Here is a 9,989-nt window from a genome sequence, read left to right as displayed (position 1 = left end):
GTTTCCTAAATGAAATTGGTGTGGATTCTACTTTTCCTTCTTGTCTTGTCTAGCTCTAGGTCATAGATCTAAGGTCGTTTTATGATGCCTCCAGGCAGATTCAGACATTTCCAGGAATCTTGCCGCTTCTTAATGGACGCTCCAGTCCTTAGACACCCTACATTTAGAAAAAGAATTGTTTGTGTGAAAAAGAATAAATAATTTGGACCAACAAAGTCGGGACAGCTAGAAAGGGAACTAATACAGAGTCAAGCCAAGTCACAGAAGTATATCACTTAAATGCACAAATGACCTCCAATGAGATGGAGCTTATCACAGGCTTCCTGACCCTTTTCCTGATATGCACACACAGAAAATGATTGTGTTTGTCCAGCACTCTGGCATGAACAGATAAGCCAGCTCTCAACAGAAAGGGGTCTTTCTGGGGCCTCCAGCACAACCCCAGGCCCTTACTGGCTGCCCTGAGAGCTAAGGGGATCAAGATGTTAATATACTTAATATCTATTCACTGGCTGATAGTTGAGATTCTCTAGGCTAAGTGTTCTTATAACTTTATAAATACCATTCAAGAAAGAAATGAGATAAAGACCCTTCAGGGCTTCCCTGGTGGCCCAGTGGTTGAGAGTCTACCTGCCAATGCAGGGGACACAGGTTTGATCCCTGCACCAGAAAGATCCCACATGCTGTGGAGCAATTGAGCCTGTGCACCACAACTACTGAATCCACACTGAGCCCCTGCACTCCAACTACTGAAGCCCGCGAGCCCTAGAGCCCGTACTCTGCAACAAGAGCAGCCACCGCAATGAGAAGCCCATGTACCGCAATGAAGAGTAGCCTTTGTTCACTGCAAGTAGACAAAGCCCGCATACAGCAACAAAGATTCACCAGAGTCAAAAACAAAAACCAAAGAAACAACCGACCATACAATTCCTATGACCCCACAGACTCATAGCCAGCAATTGTTAAGATGTTTAAGACCGAAAAATAGGAGGAAATAGGAAAAAAAAAAAAAAGATGTTTAAGACCTGTGGCTGTTTCACAGTGAGGCTGAACCAGCATATGTCCCTGACGATTGTATAACCATCATCTTATTATTCATGTCTTGGATACACATACTAATATATACATAGGATTTATATAATACAGTTTACATAGAACACTTCATCATAAACTTTTTTTAAAAGCACCAAAACCTATTATCACACTTAAAAAAATTCACCCTCCTTAGGTAATCTTTGTTTTCCTTAGGTAATCTATTCATTTTGACTAACAAGAGAGGGGAAATGAGAGCTTTTTGTTTTGTTTGATGAAAGGTATATACATCTATTTGGCTTTCCAGGTAGCTCAGTGGTAAAGAACCTGCCCCCCAAGCAAGAGACATGGGTTCGATCCCTGGGTCAGAAAGATCCTCTGGACAAGGAAATGGCAACCCACTCCAGTATTCTTGCCTTGGAAAATCTGCAGACAGAGAAGCCTGGCGGGCTATAGTCCATGGGGTCACAAAGATTTGGACATGACTGAGGAACTGAACAGCAATACGTCTATTTAGTAAGTGAAAGAACTAATACCTGGTCCTGGGTTCTTAATTATACAATGTAAGTGCACATGTGACAACTGAAGAACACATCTTGAGCATTGTCAGATACATTATTCTGCAGAGCAGAAGAGACCTCCATGGACAACATAGCAAATGGCACTATTGGGACAGGTCCCCAAAGGATAAGTCTTAGATATTCAAGTTTTGCTCAAATATAGCTCAAGTTTTCACAACTCAAAAGGCAAGAGGAAGCTTGGTGACATTCCTGTGTACAACCATAAAAGTTTGAATTTTTTAAATTCACCTGAAGAAAGCTGAAGTAACATCAGTTTCTTTTTCTTGGAACTAAAAAGGGCACTCCAGTACAAGAAAGATCATGCCCCTGGTTTACTCTTGAAGGGAACTATTTCGTACTTTCCTCTTTAGAATAATAAGCCCTGAAAGAGAGTAGAGAACAACCATGGAATTTTAGAATTACAGTGAACAGCCATTCAACTGCAGCAAAACCAGCTGATGGTTGAGTAAGATTTTAAAATGAAAGTCTTTCATTAGATTAAACATACATATACGTGGACTTCCCAGATGGTGTAGTGGTAAAGAACCCACCGGCCAAGCAAGAGATGTGGATTTGAGCCCTGGGTTAGGAAGATCCCCTGGAGAAGGAAATGGCAATCCTCTCCAGTATTCTTGCCTGGAAAATTCCATGGTCGGAGGAGCCTGGCAGGGTCCATTGGGTCACAAAGAGTTGGACATGACTGAGGGACTGAGTATACACACACACACATTTATAGTTTAAACTTCCTGTTCCAAATACATATATATGTAACCTCAAGGAAATAGAAATAACTGAAACAATTTAACCATGGAACTACAGTGCCCTTGACTAAGATAACAAATACAGAGGATGGAAGTCTTAATTCAAATATATATATACAAATATATATATATGTATATATGTGTGTATATAAATATATATATATGTGTGTGTGTATATATATATATATATATATACACACTGAAGCGACAGCATGAGAAATATGGGTTGAATTTAAGGAAGATCTTACTGACACCTAAGTTTGTTACTTACTGGAAGAAGAAATAGGAAACGATAATTTCCTTCTCTGAAGATCTCATATTTTTAATTTATTAACTGCAACCACAATAGACAATATTCAAGAAATAGAAAATACTTATAATTGTCTACATTCTCATAGTGCTATATTTCTAACAAAGCAACTGTCACTACTTTTGGTGTATCTATGGCTACTCCTTTTGGAATATGTGCCCTTGTTACACATATTCTGTTGTTACATAGCTGTTGCTATACCACAATGAGACTTCATATTTTACAATTTTCTTTTCTTTTTTGGCTGCACCTTGCCGCATGTGAGATCTTAATTCCCCCAATAAAGGATCGAACCTGTGCCCATGCAGTGAAAGTGCTAAGTCTTAGCCACTGGATTGCCGGGGAAGTCCCTACAATTTTTTTTTTCTAATTCAACATTCTCCAAGCATTTTTTGGATATTGCTTTGGGCTCCATAATTGTTCTAAAAGTTATCATTCCACAGCGGAGATACCCTGTGACTTCCTTCAACATTGCGTTATTGTCATTTCTCATTTCCTTTCAGTACGAATCACACTGCAGTGGACATGTTCACGCAGATCACTTTTCTTCATGTTTGAATAAGTTTCTCAGGATAAAATCCCAGAAGTTTGGATCAGAAGCTAGGAACTCTTTTTGTGGCTTCCCAAATTGCTTTCCAGAAATGTATCATTTTTATTGCTGTCAGCGGTGCCCGAGAATGCCAGTTTTACTGAAACTCTACTGGCATTGAATATCCCAGCTTTTTAGATTTTCCCTTTAATTCAACAGGCAGTAACGGTTCTCTCACTCGTGGCTTTTCTTTTTTCCAGCCATAGGATAACATAGTAATTAGCATCGTATCTAATTTACCTCTTGACCAGTCCACTAAATGGAATGTTTGGCAAACTTCTTAAAGTGATCTAATTTACAACAGGTGATGACTCCCATTCGAATGTTATTCAATAATTCCATTATTTTGATGTCTAAATGGAAAAGCCTGTCTTTTCCAAATGCTAGTTTATAGTCCATGGTTTTACAGCTTGATTTAAACTTTGTTGGTATTAATAGTTTGAAGTGTTTGAAACTTAAGAAGGAATTGGGGGAGAAATATTCACAGGCAAAAATATTTAGGAGAAATTTGACTTGAAATATGTACAACTCTATCCACAGCTCCACACATAGTTAACAAGCTTTCTAACTGGTAGGAATTATCCCAGCCATGAAAGAGATCAACTAGTGCTCAGGACTGACTCTCAGCTACAGTAAGGCGATGAGAATCACTTCTAAAAATCAAAATGTGAAAAGTAAAGTATTTCTTCAGTCCATTAATTTTTCCTGCCCTGAAACATACTTGCTCTAATTAGTTCGATATCAACCCACAGTTACTTAGCGCCTACTGAATTCTCAGTACCATATACTCTGATCCACAAAGGCTGCTGAGATGAATGAGGAATGATCTCCTCAAGGCACACACTGCTTTATATGATAGATCAGGGAATATTTTCAGATGACAGATATTTCAAGAATTATCTCCAAGACTGCAAAATAACATGTTGCATCTGGAAGGCTGTGAGACTCGGGGGGCAACAGACTCTAAGGCATGTTTGTCTTGGATCCCATCCAAGAAAGCATCAGACATTTTTTTAACGCCGCAGAATTCTGCACAATGGGCCTGACAAGCATCTATGCTAGTAAGCGAAGAAATTTTCTGTGGTTTGGAGCTTTAGAAAGATCCCAAATTCTCATCATGGTGCTCTGGGTGCAAACGAAGGGAGGGTAAACTTGAACATAATTAAGATTTAGTTAGTAGAAAAAACAATAATATCGAATCCTTTTGGAGAAATATTTTGTAAACAAAGAGATAATCTAAGACTGGTGGAAGGTTGAAGAGATCAGTCAAGTATGGCTCATGAACCAAATCCAGCTTGTTGTTTGTTTTTGTAAATAAAGTTTTATTGGAAAGAAATGCATTTTTAAAACTGATGTGGTCTTATCTACAGATGGGCCATATGACACTTTCCTGAAGCACAGCCTGGGCTTGTGTGTTTACAAATAAAAGATCAACAGCCTTTCTTAAGTAATGCTCTGTCTTAGCAGAATATATATTTTCAAATGTTGCTTCATAGTGTGTATTGATTTCAACAGTTTAAAATTCTATGCTTTTAATGAATATTGGAAAATACCTGGCTAGCACTAAAAAAGGTAATAGCTGTCACCAGGTTTTCTGAACACAGTGTATCAATAGCCAACTGATACTGATAAACCAGTCCTAGTCACACACCCAAATCACACCTGGTTGAAAGATTGGTTAGTCAAGCACATTGGTTACTGTCCATTGTTGGAGTTCATGCTTATGGGATCTTTATAAAAGACTGGGCTTGTCCCCACTTCCAGTGAGCATGTAGGTTCCTGGAAGACATGGTATAATATTCAGAGGGAATAAACATGATGATAATAATATTCTACAGGCTGGAGTGGGTTGGAGGCAATGTTAATGATAATCAAATGTGGGTATGAGCTAAAATTTGTTAAGTGCCTACCCTGTATCTTTAAGTACTAGGTCAGGTACTTGATATGTACTCACTCTTGAAACTTTCCTAAGAGGAACATGGAAAACATTTTATCCCAGCTTTGAAAATATAGACACTAAGTCTCAGAGCAACTAAACAACTTTATCAAGCTCACATAGTCAATAAATAGTAATGCTAGCATTCTGGAGGATATTAAACCATGTCCTCCAGAAGAACTATACACACAAGGTCTTAATGACCCAGATAACCACAACCGTGTGATCACTCACCTAGAGCCAGACATCTTGGAGTATGAAGTCAAGTGGGCCTTAAAAAGCACTACTATGAACAAAGCTAGGTGAGGTGATGGAATTCCAGCTGAGCTATTTAAAATCCTAAAAGAGGATGCTGTTAAAGTGCTGCATTCAATACGCCAGCAAATTTAGAAAACTCAGCAGCGCCACAGGACTAGAAAAGGTCAGTTTTCATTCTAATCCCAAAGCAGGACAACGCCAAAGAATGCTCAAACTACTGCACAATTGCACTCATTTCACATGCTAGCAAGGTAATGCTCAAAATCCTTCAAGCTAGGCTTCAACAGTACATGAGCCAAGAACTTCCAGATGTACAAGCTGAGTTTAGAAAAGGCAGAGGAGCCAGAGATCAAATTGCCAACATCTGCTGGATAATAGAAAAAGCAAAGGAACTGCAGCAAAACATCTGCTCCATTGATTACACCAAAGCCTTTGATTGTATGGATTACAACAAACTGTGGAAAATTCTTCAAGAGATGGGAATACCAGGCCACCTGACCTGCCTCCTGAGAAACCTGTATACAGGTCAAGAAGCAACAGTTGGAACTGGACATGGAACAATGGACTGGTTCAAAATTGGGAAAGGGGTACATCAAGGCTGTATATTGTCACCTGCTTATTTAAGTTACATGCAGAGTATATCATGCCAAATGCTGGGCTGGATGAATCACTGGCTGGAATCAATCAGCTGCCAGGAGAAATATCAATAACCTCAGATATGCAAATGACATCACACTATCGACAGAAAACAAAGAGGAACTAAAGAGCTGCTTGATGGAGGTGAAAGAGGAGAGTGAAAAAGCCGACTTAAAACTCAGCATTCAAAAAACAAAGATCATGGCATCCGGTCCCATCACTTCATAGCAGATAGATGGGGAAACAATGTAAACAGTGACAGACTTTATTTTCTTGGGCTTCAAAATCACTGCAGATGGTGATTGCAGCGATGAAATTAAAAGACGCTTGCTCCTCAGAAGAAAAGCTAGGCACCGTTTTAAAAAGCAGAGACATTACTTTGATGACAGAGTTCAGTATAGTCAAAGCTATGGTTTTTCCAGTAGTCATCTGCAGATATGAGAGCTGGACCATAAAGAAGGCTGAGTGCTGCAGAATTGATGTTTTTGAACTGTGGTGCTGTATAAGACTATCTAGAGTCCCTTGGACAGCAAGGAGATCAAACCAGTTAATCCTAAAGGAAATCAACTCTGAATATTCATTGGAAGGACTGACTGAAGCTGAAGCTCCAGTAGTTTGGCCACCCAATGGGAAGAGCCAACTCATTGGAAAAGACCTTGATGCTAGGAAAGATTGAAGGCAGGAGGAGAAGGGGACGAGAGAGGATGAGATGGTTGGATGGCATCACCAATTCAATGGACATGAGTTTGAGCAAATTCTGGGGGATAGTGAAGGATAGGGAAGCCTGGTCTGTTGCAATCAATGGTGATCACAAAGAGTCAGACAAGACTGAGCGACTGAACAACAAAAGCATTCAAACTCAGAACACTTGACTCCAGAGTTATTAATAATATTCTCTTGTTCATTCCATGGGCTTCCCGTGTGGCTTAGATGGTAAAGAATCTGCCTGCAGTTCAGGAGACCTGGGTTTGATCCCTGGGTCAGGAAGATCCTCTGGAGAAGGGAATGGCTACCCTCCAGTATTCTTGCCTGGGAAATCCCATGAACAGAGAGGAGCCTGGTGAGTTATAGTCCATGTGGTTGTAAAGAGTCAGACATGACTGAGTGACACATACTTTCATTCCATCCTGTTCAAGAAAAACCACTTGGAAGACATGTGTCAAGTGTGCTCAGAGGGAAGGTCAATTGATTGAGGACACCGTATCAAGTGGGTCTAGTTACCTTCCCCATAAGCATTTTTGCTGTAGACATCTTTGCCCCAAGCATTTTTGCTGCAAACATTTCAGCCATGTAACTAATTTGCCAGAGGGAAATTTTGCCATAAAAGATTAAATAAGTGATTAACAGTTTGGTTTGACAGTTTGGTTTCAGCTAGTTGAAATGCATTAGCACCTCTTCAATTAGTGATGTAACTGACAGCTTTATTGAACAGGCAGATGTTAATGGTTTGCCCTCCAAAATTTGTTCATTTTGAAACACTATTTTGGGGGAGAAAGAAGCTGAGAACCTCAAAAGTGCAAAACCACATTTCTCATAAAACTTTGGAACTCCTCTCAATGGACATGGGACAATATACGAAGAACAAACAATAATGTAGCTACTTTCACTACGCAATACAAATCTCAGTTAGATATGCATCCAAGTGTTTGGAAACTTACACCTCTCTTAAAGAAGAAAGAAATTTTAGTGAAAATGAAAATGGACAGTTCAGAATGAGAGAAAATTCAACCAGCCATATATATATATTTTTATATATATAATATATATATATTTGATATATATATAGAATATATATATATATGATAATTACTCTGGATAAAAGACTTGGAAGACAAATGCTTAGGAATAACCCACAAAATAAAATCAGTTATTTGTATGGTATTGCCATGAATCAACACACATATTAAATGTATTCAAATGTCTTATATTTGAATAAAGTCTTTTAAATTTTGTTATTCATTTTTCATGTTTCATTATGTCCTTTTTAATGCCCTTCTATTTTTTATTTTAACTTTTGCGACAAAACTGCCTCATGGCCAGTGTTATGCAGCAAAAATCCTTGCAGCAAAGATGTCTACAATGAAGATGCTTACACCCAAAATACCAGACACTATCTTGAGCATTTGGGATTGTTTGATGTTATTTGGGCTACTCCTATGTTTGATCCCTGGGTCGGGGAAGATCCCCTGGAGAAGTGAATGGCAACTCACTCTAGTATTCTTGCCTGGAGAATTCCATGGAGAGAGGAGCCTGGCAGGCTACAGTCCATGGGGTCACAAAGAGTCGGACATGACTGAGCGACTTCCACTTTTACTTTTACTGTGTTCTTAAGTTACCTGGGGTTACCAACCAGTGAATAAAGTAAGCCAATAAATATGGTGAATTTTAATTGTATTTGATTTTCTCTAATGGAAACTTGAGGCAATGAAGAACACAGGAGGAAATTAGAATGCTCTCATTTTAAACATGAACATTTTCTTTTAATCAAAAATACATAATAGTGAGATGTAGATGTGTGTAGCACTGGCATTAGAAAGCATGTGAAAATGAGAGTTGAGTTCCATGGGTTCATTCATTTTAAAAACTTGATAGGCATACTATTTTACATGACTAATTTACTTATTAGAGCTGTCATATCTAAATTATATCTCTCTTGCCTGACTCTCTGGCTTCTGTAGCTTTCGCCACTTAGATCCTCTTTTTCTTTTTGTTGTTTATCATCTACTGCTGGCAGCTGTCAAATCATGCTGGCTGGAAGCCAAATTATTGTGCACACAGCGACACATGGCCCAGCCACGTTTACAGAGAAAGCTGGTGGGTTCTTTAATGTATTGTTGGGGCATAATTATGAAGTGGCAGCAACTGTTCTTCAGTGGAAGGTCAGGACAATTTGTCTAACAAAGCCATTTGTCAAGCTCCACCCAGTGAAGCATTTGTGGTCATCCAAGAGTAAGCAGTGGGAGGTGGGACTTGGCAGAAGTGACACCTAAAAACTTTGAACAGCTATCAATTCTCCGCAGAAGTAAAGAAACAAGAGTCATTGCTCTCAGACACATAAAGGAAAACTACCTTGTGTTCAACCATCTTCTCTTCCTCATCACAGAAGCTGGGCTTCAGCAGGAAAGCGGCTTGGGCTCACCCAGTATTCAAATACTAGACTCAGTGCAATATGTCACCTCTCTGAGAGCCAACGTTCCCATCTGTGAAAGAAGGACGATGTATCAACCCTGCAGGGTAGGTACTGAGATTAAATGGCATAAAAAATAAAGCTCTGACACATGATACTCAGCAGATGACAGCTCCTTCTTCCACTCACTCTTATGCTCCTGAAGCGTTTTTAGCCACTTGTGACGACAGCAGAAAGACACCAAGTCTTTCTCCTCCCTGCTGCCCTGAGTCCTTGTAGTGTCGATGCAGGGTTAAGTTCAATTTAAAAGCTTTCCTCCCTCCCTCCCTTCTTCCTTCCGTCCTTTTTCTCTTTCTCCACCCACTTCCTCTCATCCTTCCTTTATCCATCATTCCATCCAATTTTTATTGCTTTTCAAAAGTTACATTTATCCAATTACAATGTACATATTTATTGCAGACAACGCAGATAAGCAAAAGAAGAATATACAATTTCCAAAGCCACATGGGGTAGCTCCGCAAGTGTGTGTGTGTGTGTGTGTGTGTGTGCGTGTGTGTCTAAATCAGTACCTCTCAACTTCTTGGCTGTATATTAGGATCACCCGGGGAGTTTTGAAGTAGATGCTCTGGGATCCCCACCCAGAGATTCTGAATTAATCAGACTGAAGTGGGGTCTGGTCACCGGATGTTTTTGAAAGTTTCCCCAGTGATTATTCTATGCAACTAGTATCTGCCCTAGACTTCTTTTCCACACTCACATAACATATTTCACAAAATAAGC

The sequence above is a fragment of the Bos mutus genome, chromosome 23, assembly GCF_027580195.1.
Source record: "Bos mutus isolate GX-2022 chromosome 23, NWIPB_WYAK_1.1, whole genome shotgun sequence".
Taxonomy (NCBI): domain Eukaryota; kingdom Metazoa; phylum Chordata; class Mammalia; order Artiodactyla; family Bovidae; genus Bos; species Bos mutus.
This window is presented reverse-complemented; position numbering follows the sequence as displayed.